Source organism: Hypanus sabinus, chromosome 6, assembly GCF_030144855.1.
Source record: "Hypanus sabinus isolate sHypSab1 chromosome 6, sHypSab1.hap1, whole genome shotgun sequence".
NCBI classification, from domain to species: Eukaryota; Metazoa; Chordata; class Chondrichthyes; order Myliobatiformes; family Dasyatidae; genus Hypanus; species Hypanus sabinus.
The window spans coordinates 177,971,929-177,990,114 of NC_082711.1; the positions used below are offsets into that span (position 1 = coordinate 177,971,929).

An 18,186-nucleotide genomic window follows, 5' to 3' on the forward strand; every position below is an offset into this window, starting at 1 on the left:
GGAAGAGACACCTTCCCTGTGAAGCTTGGAAAATTTTACCCAAAATAAAATGAACAGACAAACATTCTTATGGCTTCACAAATGTGGGTGGTGGGGGTCCTTGATGATAGATGCTGCTGTCCTGCAACAGTGCTCTGTGTTGATGTTCTCAATGGAGGGAGGGCTTTATCCATGATGGACTGGGCTGTATCCACTGCTTTTTGTAGGATTTTCCATTCAAGGGCACTGGTGTTTCCAAACAACTGTGATACAACCAGTCAATATACTCTCCATTGCACATCTAGAGAAGTTTGTCAAAGTTTTGGGTGTTATGCCAAATCTTCACAAATTTCTAAGAAAGTAGAGGTGCTGCCGTGCTTTCTTCCTAATTGTACTTATGTGCTGAACCCAGGACAGATCCTTGAAAATAATAACACTGAGAAATTTAAAGATGCTGACCCTCTCCACCTCTGATCCCCCGATGAGGACTGGCTCATAGACCTCCAGTTTCTCCTCCTGAAGTCAATAATCATTTCCCTGGTCTTGCAGATATTGAGTAAGAGGTTGTTGTTATGACACCACTCAGCCAGATTTTCAATCTCCCTCCTATATGCTGATTCGTCACTACCTTTGATATGGCCTGCAATACTGGCGTCATCAGCAAACTTGGAGCTGTGCTTATCCTCACAGTCAAAGTGTAAAGCAAGTAGAGCAGGGGGCTAAGCACACAGCCTTGTGGTGCATCTTTGCTGATGGAGATTGTGGAGGAGATGTTGCCAATCCAGAATGACTGGACCTATCATGGGTGAGATGGGCTGAAGGGCCTCTTCATGCTGTATTACTCTAATGCTCTATAAAGTCAGTTTATTTCCCATGAGTTCTTGTTTATAACCCACTATTCACAAATAAGCCATGTCGAACTCTCTCATTGTCAGTTTTGATACAATAATCTGCCATGATTCCTCTTTCATTTGGAGATACAACATGGTCACAGAGCCTTTCACTCCAATGAGCCTCACTGCGCAATTATGTAGTTGCTCACCAAAATATCTTAGAAAGCATCTTTTTTTAAAAAATTATTTTTTTATTTTTTTAATTGATTTTTAAATGCATTTTCTACAACACTACAAATAAAAAACCCCCAAAACAAAGTAGAAAATTAGTACAGTGCAAGATAAACATACAATAGTAATGTAATACAAAATAAGATAATTGAGAAAGCACCCAAATTGAAGTCATGTATAGTATCCTCCCCAAGCCCCGCAACAAAAAAACGCCAGACCAACCAAGACAAAATGTAGAAAATATAAATCAGAACATTCAAACCCCCAAAACTGTAAATACACTTGAAAACAGAAGATAATAATGCCTACTACCAAAAAAAAGAGCTGAAAGCAAGAGACTGAAAAAAAAAATTAAGAGGAAAATTATGAAAATACTCAATCTGGTAAATTTCTAGTTAATCAGTTGAGGCGTTCTAAAGCTAAACAACATATCACAAAGATCCGGAAGGAGAACGGGGATATTACATCGGATCACTTAGAAATCAATGACGTATTTAAAAATTTTTACTCTCGGTTTTATTCCTCTGAATCTCTGAATGAGAATATTTCTGTTGACCTTTTCTTAAATAATCTGAATATTCCTTTGCTTTCATCTGATTTTAAAGCAAAACTTAATGAGCCTATATCATCAGAAGAAATATCTTTTGCAATTTCTGCACTGTCTTCAGGCAAATCTCCTGGACCTGATGGGTTCCCCGTAGAATTTTATAAGTCATTCTCTTCACTCCTTTCTCCTCAGTTACTCTCAGTACTATCTGACTCATTTAACTAAGGTAAATTGCCACCCTCATTTAATGAGGCATCTATTATTCTTTTATTAAAAAAGGGTAAAGACCCAACAGAGTGTTCCTCATACAGGCCGATCTCTTTGCTTAATGTTGATGTTAAAATCTTGGCCAACGTCTTGGCTCATAGATATACCCTCTATTTCTGATGATCAAACTGGTTTTATTAAAAACTGTCTTCCTTTTTTTAAACATACGGCGTTTATTTAATATTTTATATTCACCTTCAACTGGGATTCCTGAATGCGTTATCTCTCTTGATGCGGAGAAAGCATTTGATCGTATAGAGTGGAACTACCTCTTTGCGGTTTTAGAAAAATTTGACTTTGGTCAAAGTTTTATCTCTTGGATCAAATTGCTGTATCTATGTCCTACCGCCTCTGTTTTGACTAATTCTCAGCAATCCCAGTTATTTAACCTCAAACCTGTCAAGGATGCCCTTTAAGTCCCTTTCTTTTTGATTTGGCTGTAGAACCTCTGGCGATAGCATTCTGAAGCTGTCCTGAATTGACTGGGATTTGGGGGGGGGGGGGAGTGTTGATGATCTATTACTTTTTCTTTCAAATCGGTCCACAACCTTACCTCCAATGTTTTCACTTCTTGATCAATTTAGCCAGTTTTCTGGCTGTAAACTTAATTTACATAAGAGTGAACTTTTCCCAATTAATAAAGAAGCACAAGTATTAGCATTTCGTGATCTCCCCTTTAAAGTAGTTAATAATCAAATTACTTACCTTGGTATTACAGTTACAAGGAAGTTTAAAGATCTTTTTCGTGAAAATTTTGCCGATCTTTTATACACTACAAAACAGAGTCTGTCACAATGGTCACCTCTATCTATGTACTTGGTAGGTCGTATTAATGTTTTTAAAATGTACATTCTCTCTAAATTTTTATATTTATTTCAATCTATCCCAATTTTTATTTCTAAAAACCTTTTTTGATTCCTTAGACTCTTATTATTTTGTCCTATCTGTGGAAGAATAAGCGTTCTAGAATTAATAAAGTTTATCTTCAAAAATCTAAAAAAGAGGGTGGCATGGCCTTACCTAATTTTCGTTTATACTACTGGGCAGCTAACATTCGTTGCACTATCTTTTGGTCTTTTTTTTCATAGCCAATCTGAGTGCCCTAATTGGGTAGCAATGGAGATGAATTCCACTAAAGATTTATCTATTTCTGCACTTCTTGGTTCTGTACTCCCTAGTAGTTTGTCTAGACTAGTTGTTAATCCTCTTGTTAGACATACTTTGCGAATATGGGCCCAGTTTAGGAAATTTTATGGTTTTTCCCTTTCTAGTCCTATCTTACATAATCATCTTTTTTTATCTATGTATAACTCAACATTCTATGATTGGTATAGGAAGGGCATTAGACATTTTGAAGATCTTTTTATCGATAATCGCTTCGCATCCTTTCAACAGCTGTCTGCTAAATTCAATCTGCCTAATGCCCATTTCTTTAGATATCTCCAAATCAGAAAGCACCTTTTAAAAAAGAAATATAATCTGTAAAATCTGGTCTGATCTTGTTAAACAGTGTTTAATTCAATCATTCCTACAGTTCTGATTGGAAAAACTCCAAAAACTGGGCCTCTGTACCTCCCTCTGCAACTGGATCTACTTCCTCACCGGAAGACCAGAGACTGTGCAGATCGGAAATAACATCTCCACCTCCCTGGCACACCTCAAGGATGTGTATTTAGCCTACAGCCATACTCTCTCTACACCCATGACTGTGTGCCTAGACACAGCTCAAAGGCCATAGCACCATAGAATATTACAGCACAGAACATTACAGCACATTTGGCCCTTCTTGGCTGTGCCGAACCACTTTTCTGCCTAGTCCCACTGAACTGCACCCAGCCCATATCCCTCCATACCCCTCTCATCCATGTACCTGTCCAAGTTTTTTCTTAAATGTTAAAAGTGAGCCTGCATTTACCACTTCTTCTGGCAGCTCATTCCACACTTCCACCACTCTGTGTGAAGAAGCCCCTCCTAATGTTCCCCTTAAACTTTTCTCCCCTCACCCTTAACCCATGTCCTCTGGTTTTTCTCCCCTAGCCTCAGTGGAAAAAGCCTGCTTACATTCACTATATCTATACCCATCATAATTTTATATACCTCTGTCATGTCTCCCCTCATTCTTCTATGCTCCAGGGAATAAAGTCCTAACCTACTCAACCTTTCTCTGTAACTCAGTTTCTCAAGTCCTGGCAACATCCTTGTAAACCTTCTCTGCACTCTTTCAACTGTATTAATATCCCTCCTGTAGTTCAGTGACCAAAACTGCACACAATACTCCAAATTCGGCCTCACCAATGCCTTATACAATCTCACCATAACATTCCAACTCTTATACTTAATACTTCGATTTATAAAGGCTGATGTACCAAAAGCTCTCTTTACTACCCTATCTATAAATTTGCTGAAGGTGCAACCACGTTAGCAGAATTTCAGATGAGGACGAGAAGGGATACAGGAGAGAGATAGATCAGCTGGTTGAATGGCGTCACAGCGACAATTTTGCACTCAACATCAATAAGACCAAAGAATTGACTGTTGACTTCAGAAAGGGTAAGAAAAGGGAACACATCAGTCCTCTTAGAGGGATCAGAATTAGAAAGAGTGAGCAGTTTCAAATTCCTGATTGTCAACATCTCTGAGGATCTATGCTGGGACCAAACTATCAATGCAGTTACAATGAAGGCACAACAGTGGCGATATTTCATCAGGAGTTTGAAGAGATTTGGTATGTCACCAAAGACAATAGCAAAATTCTACAGATGCACCGTGGAGTGCATTCTATTTGGCTGCATCGCCATCTGGTATGGAGGGGCACTGTACTGGATCAAAAAAAGCTGTAGGAAGTTGTAAACTCAGTCAGCTCCATTGTGGGCACTAGCCTCATCAGCATCCAGGACATCTCTAAGGAATGATGCCTCAAAAAGGATCCATCGTTAATTACCCCCTTCACCCAGATCATGCCCTTTTCTCATTGTTACCTTCAGAGTGGAGGTACAGGAGCCTGAAGACTTACACTCAACAATTCAGGGAAAGCTTCTTCCCCACAGCCATCAGATTATTCAGTGGAGATTGAACCCATGAACGCTACTTCACAACTTTTTTGTACTACTTAATTAATTTAACTTTTTAATACATGTATTTTAATATATATGTACAACTTTTGCCAGTATCCAGTGTGATTCATTATCGGAGTACATAATGTCCTCATATGCTACCCAGAGATACATCATCCCACAGTGTTGACAATGATGTCATTGCAATTTGATGTAATGTTCATCAACACAGACTACTTTCCCAACAGCTGGAAGATTGGGCTGAGGGACTGCTTTGCTACCTAGAACAATGCACAGAGGCCAGTTCACTCATTGTGTGAGCATTGGCTCTTTGGACAAACTCTCACTTCTCCACTGGCCCTCCACAGCTCTGCAGTGTTGCTTTTCACCCACATCTGGCTTGCTGAGCTGATCACAACATCTCGCTGTATAGAGGAAACTGCTCTCCTGTTCTTGCCTCTATCACGGCAGTCTGTGCTCTCCTCGTTCTGGTCGCTGCTGGAGAAAGCCTGACATTCGGGATGTCCCCGTTGACCCTCACCGATTTTTATCGATGCACCATTGAAAGCATCCTGTCTGGATGCATCACAGCTTGGTACGGCAACTGTTCTGTGTGTGATCACAAGAAACTGCAGAGAGTTGTGGAGGCAGCTCAGCACATCACAGAAACCAGCCTTCCCTCCATGTCTACACTTCCCTCTGCCTCAGTAAAGTAGCCATAAAGCCAAAAGACATAGGAGGAAATTAGGCCATTCGGGCCATCGAGACTGCTCTGCCATTCCATCATGACTGATTTACTTTCCTTCTCAATTCCATGCTCCTGCCTTCTCCCTGTAACCTTTGACATCCTTATTAATCAAGAACCTATCAACCTTCATTTTAAATAAATCCACTGACTTGGCTTGCACAACGATCTGTGGCAATGAATTCCACAGAAGACCTCACCCACCTCAAACATTCTCTCTTCTCCTGTCTCCCACTGAGAGACTAAACCCTGAAAGTATGTACCCCCAGGCTCAAGGGCAGCTTCTACCCCACTGTTACAAGTTCAACTTTATTGTTATCTAGCTGTACATGTATACAACAAATGAAACTATGTTTCTCCAGAACACAGTGCATCCACGAAACATCCATCACACACAGCACATAAATAAGTTGATAAAATATGATTCAAAATTCATGTAATGAATAGGATGGATAAACAGTAAGCAGTCTAGCAAATGGTTCCTGGTATGATTAGATGGACCTTTAAATTGCTTTGTGCTTTCTCTGTAGCTTTTACACTTCATTAGCACGAAATTCTGTAGATGCTGGAAATCCAGAGCAACACACACAAATTGCTGGAGGAACTCAGTAGGTCAGGCAGCATCCATGGAAATGAGCAAAGAGTTTTAATCTGTTGGGGTCGTCTGTTGTATCCAGTGCTTTAGCAGCCTCCTCTACATTGGTGAGACCCAACATGAATTGGGGGCCTACTTTGTAAAGTACCTCCATTCCATCTGCTGAAAGTGGAATTTCCTAATAGCCAATCATTTTAATTCATATTCCCCTTTCCATTCTGACATGTTGGTCTATGGCCTCCTCTTCTGCCGCGATGAGGCCACTTTGGGTGGAGGAGCAACACATTATATTCCATCTGAGTAGCCTCCAACCTGATGGCATGAACATCGACTTCTCCTTCTAGTAAAAAAAATCTCTACTATTCCCCTACCTGGCCTCTTACCTCTTCTCCTCTCCTGCCTATCACCCTCCCTTGGTGCCCCTCCTTTGTCCCTTTCTCCTATAGTCCATTCTCCTCTCCTGTAGATTCCTTCTTCTCCTGCCCTTTACCTTTCCCACCCACCTGGTTCACTTATCACTTACTAGCTATCGTCCTCCTCCTCCTCCAGCCAACTTTATGCTCTGGCATCTTCGCTCTTCCTTTCCAGTTCTGAAGGGCCTCAACCCAAAACGCCGACTGTTCGTTCCTCCGGCATTTTGTGTGTGTTGCTGCGTTAGACATCACTCTACATTCTTGTTTTACTGTGTACGACCTCGATGAACTGTGTAATGAATTAATCAGTATGAACAGTGTGAAAGGCAGGTTCTTCACTGCACTTTTGTGCATGTGACAATAACAAACCAGCTTCTTGCACTTGGTTCCCTGCCTGTGGCACAGCGATGTGAAACCCAGCAGCCTGCGCTCTGACCTGCTCACCAGGCCATCGACATGGAACTCCTGAAAATCCACATTCCAACTTTCTTTCAAGTAAAACTCAGAATTCTAATGCCACAAACAGAACTACTTCTTCCTCTCCACCATCAGATTTCTGATGGTCAATGAGCACTATCTCACCACTTTGCTCTCTTTTCGCACTACGCACTTACTTAATTTTTAAATTATTTCCTATTGTAACGCATAGTAATTTTTTTGTATTACTGTTCCGCTGCCACAAAACAATACACTTCACAGCATATGATATGTCAGTGATAGTAAAGCTGATTCTGATTATTATCTTTATAGAAAACAAGACACCTCACCTGCTGTCACTGCGGGTTAACACTGACAGATGTAGACACAGATATACAATCAATCATTGGAACCAGCCCATAGGCTGAGATGCCTCCTTCGTTCCCTGTCACCAGTACTGCTTTGCAAGACCCCTTTTGCTGTGGTGAATTATAATTCTGCTTTGACAAATTCCTTTCTCCAGCACTGTCTGATGACTCTCTGCACCATCTCCTGACCACTTCCCTTGTCTAAGTGACATCTCAATTCACCCAAAAATTACCACATTCACGAGATGAGATCAGTTTGTTCTAACCAAAAGAAGGAAGAAGAAGAAGAACTAGGAAAAAATAGACTCAAAAATCATTGAAATTCAGAATTCATGTTCTGGTCTCTGCTGTGAAATGTTCCTGATATTTCACTCTCCACCTATAGAGTGACTCAGTGAGAAATAGATATTCATGCCATCAGCTTGGAGGCTTTCATGTATCTTGACTATCTGACATTCCCCCTCCCTCCAACTTCTTATTCTGGCTCTTTTCCCCCTTCTGTTTCCAGTCTTGATGAAGGGCCTCGGCTGGAAATATTGACTGTTTATTCATTTCCATAAATTCTGCTTCACCTGCTGAATTCCTCCAGCATTTTGTAAGTGTTGCTCTTATTCCAGTGTCCTGCCCTTTCCCTTCTCTGAGTCTTGTGGGACTTGGTGCATTTGCCTGCACGCCAACATCACTGTCTTTCAAACAGAATTATTGTTGGCACCTTGCTCAGATCAGTACTAACATTAATGGCTTTTAAGACAGGCTCTGGCTTTTGTCGATTGAGTTAATGAAGGATAATTTCCTATTCAATGTTCAGCTGCTGGGCGGATGTTTGGGGCTGCAGACCAATTCAGTTACCAGGACCAATAAGTGCAGATCGCACTGAGATTGAGACAAGGTCAGACACACTTTGTGGGCGGTGAACGAAAGTGAACAGTAAACCGAAACCCAGTGGGACAGGGATGAATCTGGTGCGGAGTGAATTGAGTGTTTTCAGAAACTTGAGAGATTTCACGCTGTTCATCGGACTCTAGTGGCCAGTGTGGGACTTCGAACTCTGCCACAGATTGGTCTGGAGGTGCCAAAGGTGCAAAAAACCAAGCACCTCCCCTCACCACCACCCTTCAGATCTCTCGCTGAGAGCTCCGAAATTTCCTTCCTAAATCTCCCTATTTCTCCCTTCCTTTAAAATAGCCCTTCAATCTCTCCATCAGGAAGAAGATCCAGGAACCTGAAAAATCACACTCAACATTTTGGTATAGTCCTTCCAGGTGAGGCGACACTTCACCTGTGAGTCGGCTGGTGTGGTATACTGCGTCTGGTGCTCCAGGTGTGGCCTTTTATATATTGGTGAGACCCAACGCAGATTGGGAGACCATTTCGCTGAACACTTACACTCGGTCTGCCAGAGAAAGCAGGATCTCTCAGTGGCCACACATTTTAATTCCACGTCCCATTCCCATTCTGATATATCTATCCATGGCCTCCTCTATTGTCAAAATGAATCCAAACTCAGGTTGGAGGAATAACACCTTATATACTGGCTGGGTAGCCTCCAAACTGATGGCATGAACATTGACTTCTCTAACTTCAGTTAATGCCCCTCCTCCCCTTCTTACTCCATCCCTGACATATTTAGTTGTTTGCCTGTTCTCCATCTCCCTCTGGTGTTTCCCCCCCCCCCCCCACTCCTTTCTTTCTGCGGAGGCCTCCCGTCCCATGATCCTTTCCCTTCTTCAGCTCTGTATCACTTTCGCCAATCATCTTTCCAGCTCTTAGCTTCATCCCATCCCCTCTGGTCTTCTACCATTTTGCATTTCCCCCTCCCCCCACTACTTTCAAATTTCTTACTATCTTTTCTTTCAGTTAGTCCTGACAAAGGGTCTCGGCCTGAAATGTCGACAACGCTTCTCCCTATAGATGCTGCCTGGCCTGCTGTGATCCACCAGCATTTTGTGTGTTGTCATTTGAATTTCCAGCATCTGCAGATTTCCTTGTGTTTGCTTAACATTTTGGGAACAGCTTTTTCCCCTTGGTCTTCAGATTTCTGAACGGTCCATGAACCCAGCAACTCTACCTCACTATTCCTATTTTGAACTATTTATTTATTTTTGTAACTTAAGGCCATTTTTATATCTTTGCACTTCACCAATGCCACCAAACAAAAATTATCATAACGTAGAAGTTGAAGTTAAGTTTGGATTTAATTGTCATTCAACCAAATACAGGAACACAGCCAAATGAAATGGCGTTCCTCCCAGGCCAAGGTGCAAAACACAGAACCAGCAGTCACACACAGCACACGGCACACATTCACTCGGTGGAAGACAAGTTGGATGGTATTTGTCTGCGGTGGCACTAGTGTGTGATGAGTTGTCCTTGCAGGAGTGAAGCTCCAGGACACATCCCATCCAAGCACCATCAACCTTCAGGCCATGACACTCAGGCATAGTCTTGGGCTAGATTATTTTTTATTGTGACTGTATATTTTTTCCTGCTATTATGACTATAAAGCATACAGTATATGAACTGTGCTGCGTGAAGAGAATCAGATCTGTGTTCATCTGGAAAGACAGGGCTTTAATGGAGCCAGCTGGGAGAGGCTGCTCCCCACTGACAGGAGAAGGAGAGGACAGAGATGAGGAGAAGTATTTTGTAGTGATCTACATCAAGGAAGCAGGTTCGCAAAGTAGAGCCCTACAACACAGAAACAGACCCTTCAACTCATCCACTCTGTGCTGAACTGGGAACTTTCAGATAAGAATTGGATAAAGACATGTCTAAAAGTTCACGCACAATGACGGTATCACACTGGAGTATCGCCATGCACCCCACCTTCCTCTACAATGAAATGCACAGCAGGCTCTGACGTAGAGGCTCTAGGGAAAGTGTCCTTCAGGAGCAGGACATACTACACAATTCTTACAAAAACTAGCACCTGCTGAATGGACTGGAGTGGACTATCTCCACGTACATCTCTGGACATCAGCAGGGTGGCTACAGGGTGGCTTCCTGAACCTGGTGAGGTAGCAGCAGGAGGTGAGCAAAACCCCAGCTTAAACAGACCCTGAGGTTGTCAGAAAGAGAACAACCAAACTCTATATATACATACACGCACACACTCTCACACATAATCTGTCTCCACTTATCTCTACCTCAGTATAGAAGGATTCTTCATTGCTTTTTCCGTAACAATGTTTTGTTTCACCAGTCAGGGTTGTTAGCCCTGAGCTGAACCCCTGAACCATGGACCACTCTTTATCTGCCTCCCTCTCTTGATCTGTATGACATGGGTGACCCTACCAAGAGTCAAAGCACAAGGCTCTGTCTCCAGCCAACATAGCTCTCCGAGTCATTGAGGCACACAGGCCTCGAAACCCGACGAGAAGGTTGTAGTCCCCTTGGAGGTGCCTCAGTAAGGAAGCCAACATAATCAAAGACCCACCCACCCTGGACATTCTCTCTTCTCCCCCTCCATCCGGCAGAAGATACAAAAGCCTGAAAGCATGTCCCACCAGGCTCAAAGACGCATCTCTCCTGCTGTTGTAAGAATATTGAATGGTCTCCCAGTACAAGGCCTCATGACCTCACAATTTACTTTATGACTTTGCGTCTTATTGTCTGACTGCACTGCGCTTTCTCTGGAACTGTGACACTTCATTCTGCATTCTGCTTTTGTTTTCCCTGTCCCATCTCATTTCACTGCTGTAAAGAAATGACCTGCATGAACGGTCTGCAAGACAAGTACTTCACTGTATCACAATAGTAAACAGGTTCCAAACATCACTCATAAATCCAATCCTATTAAATATTTAAACACATAAAGATAAGACACTTAAGTGCTTCAGTCTGTGATACCAGCTTAATTACCCAAAATGACCAGCAGTGTGTCACTGGGATTTGGAGTTTGTCAGTAGTTGATTTTTCCTGGTCTCTTAAATTAGATGGAGACTGCTTTCAGATTCAATCCTTGTCTAAAACAAGCTCGCCTCTTCCTGGCAGTGGTGGAGACCATCACTGAGATGGCATTTTACGGGAAGAGCACAGGGCAACATGGTGGCAGAGTGGTTAGCACAACGCTTTACAGTACTGATGACCAGGGTTCAATTCCTGCCGCTGTCTGTATGGAATTTGTACGTTCTCCCTGTTACTGCGTGGGTTTCCTCCCACTTTCCAAAGATGCACTGGTTGTTATGTTAATTAGTCATTGTAACCTGTCCTGCGATTATTCGGGAGCTGCTGGGTGGTGCGGCTCGAAGGGCTGATTCTGCTGTGTATCTCAATAAACAACAAAACTTCTCTCAACACCCTGATACGAAGTCACGAAGAAGGCACACCACTGGCTGTACATCATTAGGAGTTTGAGGGGACTTGGTCTGGCAAATTTCTACCGATGTACTGTGGAGAACATTTGAACTGGCTACGTCACCATCTGGTGCACAGGATCGGAAAAAGCTGCAGAAAGTTGTAAACTCAGCCAGCTCCATCACAGGCACCAGCCTCCCCAGCATCAAGGACACCTTGAAGAGGTGATGCCTGAAGAAGGCAGCATCCATCATTAAGGACCATCACCTGTTACTACCATTAGGAAGGAGGTACAGGAGTCTGAAGGCACACACTCACCATTTTAGAACATTGAATACTGCAGCACAGTACAGGCTACTTGGCCCATGATATTATGCAGCCCTTGAAACCACTCCAAGATCAATCTAATCCTTCCCTCCTACATAACCCTCCAGTTTTCTATCATCCATCTGCTGATAAATTTCATAAGGTTTCCACCACCCCTGGCAGCACGTTTCACATATCCTCCACTCTCTGTGTAAAAATATCTACCTCTGTCATCCCCCTTAACATTCCATCAATCACTTTAAAATTATGCCCCCTCGTATTAGCCATTTCCACCCTGGGAGAAAGTCCCTGGCTGTTCACTCTATCTATGCCTCTTGTAGTGTTGTACACCTCCATCACCTCACCTCTCATCCTTCTCCACTCTAAAGAGAAAAGCCTGAGTTCACTCAACCTCTCCTCTCCAGTGAATAGTGACTACTATTGTGGGAAGCTTTTATTCTCCAACATAGCCGATTAGAGTAAAGGTTATGGGAGAGGGAGAGGGATGTCTGAGGCACACAGATGATAGCAAATGGAGGCTATGTAGGGAGTGATGCACCATCAATAACTCACTCTGAGACGTAAGGCGAGATATCGGCTTTTATTGACTGGAAGAAGTAACAAGCAGTGAGTGACCTCCATACTACATCCTGGAGACTGAGAGGCCGGGCTCAGGCCTTGATCGCCTTTATACCGGGGTCTGTGGGAGGAGCCACAGGAGCAGTCAGGTATATGTAGTTCACCACAGGGAGGAAGGGTTAGATTGATCTTAGAGTAGGTTAAAAGGCTAGCACATGGTGGGCTGAAGGGTGGGTACTGTGCAGTATGGTTCTATGTTCTATTAAATCATGAAATCCAAGCTCTGCTGGAACAGAACAACTCCCAAATAAAATGCATTTTTCTTAAATCAATTGATTGCAAGTTCAGGAAGTTAATAGAGGCTTGTAAAATTGTGAGATACTTTGATACAACAGATAACTGGTGTCTTTCTTCTACGGTCAAAATATCTGATACTAGGGAGTTAAAGATAAGCTTTACTTCTCACGTACTTTGAAATGTGTGGTTTGCATCAACGACTGACGCAGGCTGAGGGCGTGCTGGGGGCAGCCCACAAGTGTCACCACGCTTCCAGCACCAACATATCATACCCACAACTTGGATTGGGAAGTGGGGAATAAACTGGAGCACGTGGAGGAAAGCCACATGGTCACAGGGAGAATGTACAGAATCATAGAACAGGCCCTTCAGCCCACAATGTTGTGCCAAACCAATTAAATTAGCAATCAAATCTAATCTCTGCTGCCCATACAATGTCCACATCCTTCCATTTTCCTCACAGTCATGTGCCAATCTAAATGTCTGTTAGCAGTCCCTCATGTATCTGTGTCTACCACCATTACAGGCGTCCACCATTCTCTGTGTAAAAAAAAACCTACCCAACATCTCCTTTGAATTTACCCCCCTCTGACCTTCAATGCATGCCCTCTGGTATTGGACATTTCAACCCTGAGAAAAAGATATTGTCTGTCCATTCCATCTATGCCTCTCATAATCTTATAAACCTCTGCCAGATCTCCTTCAGCCTCCGCCACTCAAGTTTGACCAATCTCTTGTTATATCACATGCCCTCGAATCGAGGCACCATCCTGGTAAAACCTCTATCACACCCTCTCCACAGCCACTGGGTTTAAGGCACCAGTGACCTGCTTTTGCCCCTTCTTCTGTCAGTGGAAATGGTTCACGAGGTTTAGTAGCTAAGCCACACGTGAAGGCCGGGAGCTGGACTTGGCTGTCAGAGGCTGTTTGAGACGCATGTCATTGGGACTATTTCATAGGTAGTGGGAGTTTGCCCCCGTTACCACCCCCGACTATAACAACCTTAGGAAGCAGACTAGTTTTGTAAAGCTGCAGCATAACTTGCTGACTTCTGAGCTCAGTGCGTCAATTAATAAAGGCAAACATATCATATGCCTTCTTAACCACCCTAGCAAACTTTCAGGGAGGTATGAATTTGGACCTCAAGATCTGCTCACCAACACCGCTAAGGGTCCTATAGACAGACAGCAGCAGGGATGAAGCCTCGAGTGCTGGTAATGCTAATCACTCCTGCTGTGCCTATGGTGAGAAGGGGGTAAGTTCAAGGGAAGTGTGCAGGGCAAGAGTTTGGTGGGTGCCGGGAATGCAGTGTCCTGGGTGCTGGTAGTGGCAGATATGACTGAGGTGTCTAGAAGTTTTAGATGGACACATGAATGGAGGGGTAGGACCACGAAAAGGTAGAAGTTGAGGTCCGGTCACCGAAGCCCTGGTGCCTGCAAGTCCAGTGGGGAAGTTGAACCTGATGTCTGCAAACCGGTGAGTCTGCTGGAAGCCCGGAGATTGGGATTGGAGGACTGTGTGTGTGTGAGGGGGGGAAGGGGGCTTGTTTTGCTGTTGTTGTTTGTTGTGTTCTGTGTTGTTCCGCTGAGCACACCATTTTATGCCGGAATGTGCGGCTACCCTCGTGGGCTGCCCCCAGCACATCCTCAGGTTTTGTCAGATGTGAACACAAGCCACACATTTCACTGGTTTGATGTACGTGTGATAGATAAATCTGAATCGATTGGTGTAATCAGGCATTGCTACTGTAATCGGCTCGGCACACGTCCTGCTCCTGTATGTACTATTGTATGGCTCTATGTTCTTAATTAGCCTGCAGTGTCACCTAGAACTCCTAATGGGACACTGCGCAGGGAAGGGGGAGAGGTTAAGAAAACTCGGGAGAGGAGAGTGAACTAAGATGTCTCCACTCACAGCCGCTAGTGACCTTCAGTTAAAGCTGCTTCCTTAATATCTGAAATTTGCTCCAAAGAATAATTTAAAAAGCCCTACCTGAGCCTCCGAGGTTAAGAAAATGTCACTGAGCAGCACCCAATAACTGCTGGGAACATACTGAGGTAGCAGCAGAATGCTGAAAGGTCCGGGGGTTAGTGGGTAGGGAGGAGTCTGCGTTTTGATCACACCCATCCCAGGAGTCGTCCTCACAGCTGTCCTTCAAACCCATCAGTGCTCCCTCTCACGAGAGCAGATCTCACCAGGAGCTGGCTGGTAACTGAGTGAGTGGGAACAGACGGGAAGAGGTTAAGTCCCAGCCCTTTGATAATAGATGTGATGTTATTTGCCTGAACTAGAAAGGGAGGGGGGAAATAATAGACTGCTTAGATTGAGAGATCCTCTCATCTCCTGGGTGTATCACGAGGTTCCTCCACATCCTTGAGTGAGTGCACAGTGAGTTTGGTTAGCACAAAGACTACACTCAATGAAATGCAGTATGCTCTCAGGGACAGCCGGAGACCGTAATGGGTTCAGTTGTTCACTGATACTTCAATCAGAATTCGTCAGGAAGAGTCAGCCTCTGCTCACTGAATAAATGTTTCCATTCTTACTGCAGGCTCTTCTTCTAAACGAGCAATCTATTTGTACACTTACATCATCATCAGTTCACTATTTCCATGTCATTAAAATATCATAACTCCTTGTCCATGGTACACTCCAGTCCCGAAGGGGCCCACCATAGAAAGGTACAGCACAGTATTGGCCCTTCAGCCCACAATGCTGTGCCGACCCTTTAAAGTTGAAAGCAAAATTAATTATCAGAGTACATAATGTCACTACTGTGATTCTATTTCCAGTGGGCATACTTAGCAAATCTATAGAATAGTAACTGTAAACAGGGTCAATGGACAACAAACTGTGCAGATGCAAATATAAATAAATAGCAATAAACAATGAGAGCATGAAATAACAGGATAAAAGAGTCCTTAAATGAGTGTAGGTATCTCCTTTTGTTCATGAGCCTGATGGTTGAAGGGTAGTAAATGTTCTTGAACTTGGTGGTGCAGGTCCTGAGGCTCTTGTACCTTCTACCTGATGGCAGCAGTGAGAAAAGAACATGGCCTGGGTGGTGAGGATCTTTGATGGTGGATTCTGTTTTTCTAAGGCAGTGTTTCATGCAGATGTGTTCAGTGATTGGGAGAGTTTTACCCGTGATGTACTGGATCGAATCAACTACCTTTTGAAGGATTTTCCGTTCAAAGGCATTGATGTTCCGATACCAGGCCGTAATGCGGCCAGTCAGCACACTTTCCACCACACAAATGTAGATATTTGCCAAGTTTTTGATGACTTGCAGAATCTCCACAAAATCCTCAGGAAATAGAGGTGCTGTTGTGCTGTCTTTGCAATTATATTTATATGATCAGTCCAGGACAGATCCTCAGAGAGTGACACACAAGAATTTAAAGTTACTGACCCCCTCCATCCCTGATCCTCCGAATGATTACTGGCTCACAGACCTCTGGTTTCCTCCTCCTGAAGTCTGCAATTAGTTCCTTGGTCTTACATTGAGTGAGAGGTGGTTGTTATTACACCACTCAACCAAATTTTCATTCTCCCTCCTGTGTGCTGATTCATCACCACCTTTGGTACAGCCCACAACAGTGGCGTCATCAGCAAACTTGTATATGGTGTTGGAGCTGTACTTAGCCACAGTCATAGGTGTAAATGGAGTAGAGCTTTAACTGACTCTAAGATCAATTGAACCTTTACTCCTTACATCACCCTCCATTTTTATCATTCATGTTCCAATCCCGGGGGAGTGATCCACACTCTGTATGTGCCTCACCCACCCTCCCCGGGAGAGTGATCCACACTCTGTATCTGCCTCTCCCACCCTCCCTGGGAGAGTGATCCACACTCTGTATGTACCTCTGCCAGCCTCCCCGGGACAGTGTTCCATACTCTTGTGTTTTATTTATTTAGAGATGCAGCTTAGTAACAGGACCTACCGGCCCAATGAACCCAATTACACCCATGTGATAGTTCAACTACTAACCCCCATGTCTTTGGACTGTGGGAGGAAACCAGGGCATCCGGAGGAAACCCACATGGTCATGGGGAGAACGTTCAAACTCCTTACTGGCTGTGGCGGGAATTGAACCTGGGTCACTGGCATGTCATGCTAACCGTTATATCAGCCTGCCATCCTAGAGCAAGACAATGTAGACCGTATAAACCCTACCTTTGACATACCCCCCTTTAGTATTCTCCAGTCACCTTAAAACTATGCCCCTTCACATCAGCCATTTTCACCCGGGAAAGTCTCTGGCTGTCCAGTCGAGCTATACCTCTAATCACCTTCATCCTGGGGTCTGCTGACTACAGGGATCCCTCATCCTTGGGGCCCACTGACCACAGAGATCCCTCTTCCTTGGGACCCGCTGACCACAGGGATCCCTCATCCTTGGGGCCCACTGACCACAGAGATCCCTCATCCTTGGGACCCGCTGACCACAAGGATCCCTCATCGTTGGGGCCCGCTGACCACTGGGATCCCTCATCGTTGGGACCTGCTGACCACAGTGATCCCTCATACTTGGGACCCGCTGACAACAGGGATCCCTCATCCTTGGGACCCGCTGACCACAGGGATCCCTCATCATTGGGACCCGCTGACCACAGGGATCCCACATCCTTGGGACCAGCTGACAGCAGGGATCCCTCATCCTTGGGACCTGCTGACCACAGAGATCCCTCATCGTTGGGGCACACTGACCACTGGGATCCCTCATCCTTGGGACCCGCTGACCACAGAGATCCCTCAACCTTGGGACCAGCTGACCACTGGGGTCCCTCATCCTTGGGACCTGCTGACAGCAGGGATCCCTCTTCCTTGGGACCCGCTGACCACAGGTATCCCTCATCGTTGGGACCTGCTGACCACAGGGATCCCTCATCCTTGGGACCCGCTGACCACTGGTATCTCTCATCGTTGGGACCTGCTGACCACAGGGATCCCTCATCCTTGGGACCCGCTGACCACTGGGATCCCTCATCATTGGGGCCCACTGACCACTGGGATCCCTCATCCTTGGGGCCCGCAGACCACAGAGATCCCTCATCCTTGGGGCCCACTGACCACTGGGATCCCTCATCCTTGGGACCTGCTGACAGCAGGGATCCCTCTTCCTTGGGACCCGCTGACCACAGGGATCCCTCATTCTTGGGACCCGCTGACCACAGGTATCCCTCATCGTTGGGGCCCACTGAACGCAGAGATCCCTCATCCTTGGGGCCCGCTGACCACTGGGATCCCTCATCC

The 18,186-nt window shown here is 44.6% G+C and overlaps 1 protein-coding gene across 2 annotated transcripts in view; it reads right to left on the reverse strand.

The window, feature by feature from the left end:
• trpv1 (transient receptor potential cation channel, subfamily V, member 1) overlaps window positions 1-7,589 on the reverse strand; it is a 54,311-nt gene extending 46,722 nt beyond the window's left edge. For both annotated transcript variants that reach the window (XM_059973688.1, XM_059973687.1), the window contains exon 1: window positions 7,431-7,589. The gene's annotated coding sequence lies outside the window, so the exon portion shown is untranslated. The remainder of the gene's footprint in view (window positions 1-7,430) is intronic.
• Between the last annotated feature and the right edge of the window lie 10,597 nt (window positions 7,590-18,186).